The sequence below is a fragment of the Dipodomys spectabilis genome, unplaced genomic scaffold (genome assembly GCF_019054845.1).
Source record: "Dipodomys spectabilis isolate Male_0828 unplaced genomic scaffold, ASM1905484v1 ptg000036l, whole genome shotgun sequence".
Taxonomy (NCBI): domain Eukaryota; kingdom Metazoa; phylum Chordata; class Mammalia; order Rodentia; family Heteromyidae; genus Dipodomys; species Dipodomys spectabilis.
Window position 1 is genome coordinate 4868528 of NW_024870713.1, and position 6000 is coordinate 4874527.

Genomic DNA, 6000 nt, shown 5'->3' on the forward strand with positions numbered 1-6000 from the left:
GGAAACTTGATTGTCATTTTGTAGGAACTTAGTGGCAATACGTTTTTGAAAAAAAATGTGACAGTGGTTTGTAAAGTTGCTGCTTGAATAAATCTGGGGAGTCTGGATTGTTACAACTTTCTTTTACAGATGAGGAAACTAAGAAATCAGATGAATCTTAGGATAAACTAAGTGACGTTGCGGTAACATAAAATCCCCCTCCCCACCTAAATCTCAGAAAACTTAAAAGAACACGGACTTTTTTCTTGTTGTACTGTGTGTTCTTTTGTATCCTGTGATTTCGTTTATTATTGTTGACTGACCGCAGGGCACAAGCTGTTGGAACAGCCTCTGTCTATAATATTGCTGGAGCTCACATGATGCTCTGACATCATGAAAGAGAGAAAAAAAAAGCAAACTATGTTTTATCTCTGAAAGTGCCTCTGTAAAAGTGGCATCCATTAGTTCTCATATTCTATTTCACCAATCACAGGGACTATCAAAAATTGGTAATTAAAATCATTTTCCTAAGACAGAGAGCAAATATTTTTAAATAATGAAGTCTTCCACAAAACATTTAAATGATTGTCAGAAACCCCACAATTAGCCAGTGACAGAATGGAGGGGTAAAAGGCCATTTGATTTATAAATCCAATTTCTGTTTTCATTTCATCATGAGCAAAAGTCTCAGTGGAGAAAAGCTGAGACTAAAGAGGCAACTGTGTTCTATCATCTGAACTGACCTGACCTGCTAAGAACATCTGAAAAGAGAGAACAAAGGAGAGACATGATTGCTTAAAGTCAATTCTTCTAGCATAGCAGGGCTAAAGAATCAGCAGTGGTGGCCATAGATGGAAATACAGGAAGTGACAGCTCCTGTTATTGTTGATTGCCTTTAAAGGATATCAGAAGCAGTGAGAATTCTGTACATGGCACAAGGTCTGCCTGCATTACCTGTACTCCAAATACCATTACCAGCATTCAGAAATAAAAAGGCTCAGCAAAGCTTGATAGCACAAAGAACTAAGTGGACATATAAAAGGCCAAGAGTGACTTTGCTCATATTCGTCTTTCAAAGTTTTATTCGTTTTTCTATTAGTAGCAAAAGCAGAGGAGATTTCTGAGCATTTCTTTGGAGAATTCAACAAACTGTTAATGCATTTCTATTGTTTCATGTACTGTGCTAGACCCAGGAAATAGATTGTATATAATTCCTCATCTAGGGCTAGAAGTGTCCTATTTAATGGCTGCTGGTCTTTCATCTCTCAGTCTCTTTACTTCTAGCCATGAAGTGAACTTCTTTCTTCTACCACACATGCCCTGCCATCATGACCTACCTCAGAATAGGCCCAAACACAAAGGACTCAAATAACCATACGCTGAAATCTTTATCTATGTTACTTTGTTGTATCAGCCATAACTGACTAAGACAGTTGTAAAAACAACAGCATTAGTGAAGAATAGGTTGTAGGTCCTGCATGTGATCCTGTAAGCTTTAAGTATTCATTCTAGCCCTTCACTGGAGGAAGAAAAAAAATGTAGGTTGTAGACTAGAATGACTACAGATAGAGGAGGGTATTGAATCCAAAAAATATTTTGATGGCAAGATCAATTGTCATGATCGATCTATGTATTTAGACATCAAAACTTCACCCTTCCAACCTGGACAGCTGGAGAGATGGAATGACTACCCACAAAACACAAGGTGAGAAGCTAGTTTAAAAGCTCCTGCTGACTGTTCCTACTGTGTCTTTTACCTTTGCTCACTTTTAACTAAATTCTGTTCAATCCTTTTCTATTCACAGTGCAGATACACAGCTGAGTCAATTTCAATCTGTCCTCAAAAACAATTTACAGGCCCATAACAGGAAAAAGTGACATGCAACATTAACATAGCACAATACAAAATACTGTCAGTTGAGAATTTCCAAGGGAGGTACAGTATGCTAAGCTAAGGGAGTTCAAAAGAGGAAGACAAAGACACACAGAGATTACATGAATATCCATTGAGAGAAGAGGAAGGATTTGAGAGACGTGCCATTGGAGTGGGCCTTGAAAAACTGAAGAATTCAAGAGATAGAACAATCCCAGGGTTCCTCTTGCTGCCACTTTCAAATGCCCACAAGAACCTCAGACAAAACTTAGTGAAAATGAATTCCATTCTTGAACATGATCCATTCCATAACCAATGGCTACATGTATTAGATTTCCCCTTTATGTCTTATTTGTTAGACACCTTCACCTGTGGATGGTTTGTCTACTCTACATCCTCTCTGAAGCTCAAATGTCTCAGAATCCTTGATGTTTGTTCCCTCCTCACCCACCCTCAACCCTTTCTTCTACTTTAACTGCTTGCTGACAGTCTGTTGGACAAAAGAGGTGGGACAGAGCTCTTTTCAAAAAGTTGAGTTTTGAGAAGGGACAGATGCTGACACATCTGTTAAAAACTCATAAGCAAATAAGTTGGTGGTATGCAACTGTGTACAGATATATTAACTGAAATACCAGTAGATTCAAGGGTGAACTCAAATAGTGTAATTGAAGTGTGTCAAACTAAAACACCAGGAAGCAGGTATTTGAAAGGATGGGATGAGGGGAGGAGTCAATGGGAAAGGAGTAGACAAATGAAGAGGAGAAAAGGGGGGAAATGGAGATAAGAATCCAGTGTATATCCTATAAAATAAGAAGAGTAAGAGAAGGGGAGGGCAGGGGAGGAATGGGTGAGAATGTTAACGGGTGACATGAATCATAATATGTTGTTTTCATAGACTACTTTGTTAAATGGCAACTCCTTTGTACAGATACTTATAGTTAATAATTTTTATAAAGGAAAGAAAGAGTGTCTTCCATGTTCCAAGAAAATAAAGTAGAAAGAATGGAGGTCTGTGCGTTAGGAGAATTACTTAGAAGATGAGTGGGTATAGGATGAACGAAGACTGACAGTATAACTCAGGACATTTTGTAAATTTACCCTACCAGGCCCCAGTGCTAAGGTGTGGAGATTACATTATTTGGATAAAGGAGAAGTCTTTAATGACCTGAAAGAGGAAAGGGGATAAGTATAACCTATATTTGCTGGACATCACAAACCATAGAGTTTTGTTGTACTGCCAAAGGAGCATTTACATTTTTTGTGGGGTACAGAATCAAGTCACAGAAGTACTTATAATATGGAACTATTTCTAAAAAGAAGAAAGATATAAAGAATGAGGAGAGAGAATGAGAGAGATATGAAAGAAGGAAGAAAGAAAATTAAAGAAAAATAATCTCCAGAACAGATCCCAGAGCAGTTGGTCTGAGCTCTGCTTCTGAGCCCCTACCCCTACCTCCCAAGGACCCCACCTCCTTCTCTGATGAGAATCCATGTCCACTCTAGAGTTCTTATAAGCTGCTGAGTCACTAGAGATTAAATGATGCTTCCTTTCCAGACTTTCTCCCCTTAATAGAGAAAGTAGACTAATAATGGGTTTTAGATAGTAAAAAGTCTCAGGCTCAGATATTTTTCATTTTAAATTTCAGGTAATTGGAGAAATATAATCATTATCATCATTAACTACCTTTTTTGGTCCTAATGCTAAGCAAAAAGAGTGGTGTTAAGAATCAAGGGAGTTGTGAGGACAAGGAAGAATAACAGCTAACCACAGAAATAGACACAAGTCCGAGCAATGGCAAAGAAAAGAAGGAAGGAGGGAGGAAGAAGGAGGGAGAGAGATGAGGAAATGGAGGGACAGTCAAGTATGACGCAGGCAACCTCAATGTCTCATCTGGAACATTCGCGCTCCCATGACTTGTGAATTTCAGGTCGTTTTTTTTTTTTTATTTGTTTGTTTTGTCATTCATGGGACTTGAACTCAGGGCCTGGGCACTGTCCTTGAGCTTTTTTTGCTCAAAGCTAGCACTCTACCACTTGAGCCATTCCGGCTTTTTCTGCATATGTGGTACTGAGGAATCGAACCCAGGGCTTTGTTCATGTTAGGTGAGCACTCTACCACTAGGCCACCTTCCCAGTGCCATATTTCAAGTCTTATCATGATTCCAGCATCAAAAGCTGCCATTTTCCACACAAAGCTTGGAGTGGAAGAGTTAGTGATTCTGGGTGTGTTTAACCATTCTTGCTCCTTGACTTTCTTGTCTGTCATGCTGGGTCAACAGTGGGGTAGAAGGAGAAAGAACTGCCAGTGTCAGAGATAGCCTCTATTTTTTTTTTTTTTGAGATTCTGCTGTTAACTCAAGCATAATGCCCCCTTGCTAACTCAGACTTGCCTTTCTGCCTCAGCCCCAATCACCATCCACAGAATGTATACACACACACACACACACACACACACACACACACACACACACACACACACACACACACATATATATATATTCTATTTATTCTATTGAGTGTCTACTATATTCTTTCACACTAATGATGACAGAGACATCTCTGTCAAGAGACTAGTAGCAATGGTTCTTTATTTTCCTACATTTCAGGGATTTTTTTTCAGTTTTCAAGATGATTGTAACAAGAAAATATGTCTTGTGGCGGTAGGGTTGGGTCAGTGGTAGAGTTCTTGCCTGCGGAGCATGGGAGAGAGAGAGAAGGAGGTAGAGAGAGGCGGAAGGAGAGAAAGAAGGAAGGAAGGAAGGAAGGAAGGAAGGAAGGAAGGAAGGAAGGAAGGAAGGAAGGAAGGAAGGAAGGAAGGAAGGAAGGAAGGAAGGAAGGAAGGAAAGAAGGAAGGAAGGAAGGAGAAAAAATTTGTGTCTTATAGAGATGAATTTGCTATTGGATACTTTTGAAAAGAATGTGCATGAATAATCAAAAAGAGATGACATACCCAAGAAAGCAACCTTAAGATTTTTTTTATTCTATGTGAAATTTTACTCTGCATCAGAATTCTTTCTACATAAGAACTGAGGCTTCTATAAGAGTTCTGGACTGACGGCTGTGGGAGGTCTTTAGAGGCACCAAGGAACAGGAAATATACCAGTGCCGTGTCTTGGAGGTCCAGACCTGATCCAGCACAGTTCCCCTTGTCTCTCACAGCATCTCATATAGCCCTGACAATGCATTGTGGGTTAGGGCAGGGTGAGGAGAAAAATCACAACCCCAAGCCATTTTTCCAATAAGGAAGCTGAGGCTCGGAGAGGTCAAGTTAAAAAAGTATTGAAAAATCACTTAGCTAGTAAAACAGGGCAGCCAGTGTTCTGGGTCCAGGACCAGCATTTCTCCCATCGGAGCTTCCATTGGAACTCTAGCCTCTGAAGCCTTCTAGAGGCACATGTCAGAAACCACAGGGACCTTTGACAACTGCCATCCTGTTTTCTGCTCTACTTTATAGAATGATTAAGAGGGAAAATGAACTAGGCTTTTAGAAATTATGCCACTAGAGCATCGTTGATGGGAACTGTGGGTGATTTAATCTACTTGGAGATACCAAACAACATCCAACATCAGGTTTCTATGGCAACACTACTCTTATCTAAGTGGCTTTAAACAAAAATATCTCAAGGGCAGAGTAATTAGGTAAGTAGAGCAGTAAGTCTGCGTTTCATGCAGTCATTTTTCCGACGATTACCATTTTATTATTGTGCCTTTTGCTCATACAGTCTTCCTAATGTGGCAAATCTACCAGAGGGAAGTGTGTGTGTGTTTTTAATAAGTACATGTTCTCCAAACACCTTTAGCAAGTGGCACCATATGGCCAAATCCACTCAAGTGTAAATATGACAAAATAAGTTTCTGTGGGACTACAGGACACACACACATAACCTTGAACTATGCTTGTCAGGGGCTCTGAATGTGTGTACTGGGAGCAATGTTCATTGTACCTTGCTTTTCTCCCCCATCTTTTAAAATTAAATTTAAATGTAGCTTGTTTCAATTCTCTCTGACTCATGTCATTTCCCAAGGCTCTTAAAAGGTCTTCTATTTCTAATGTCTGGCCTACCTACCCTTCCCATCAGGAATCACCACTACGCTCTCTACCCTCTCTGCCCCAGAAATAGAGAACTTTGTCATTGAATTCTTATCCA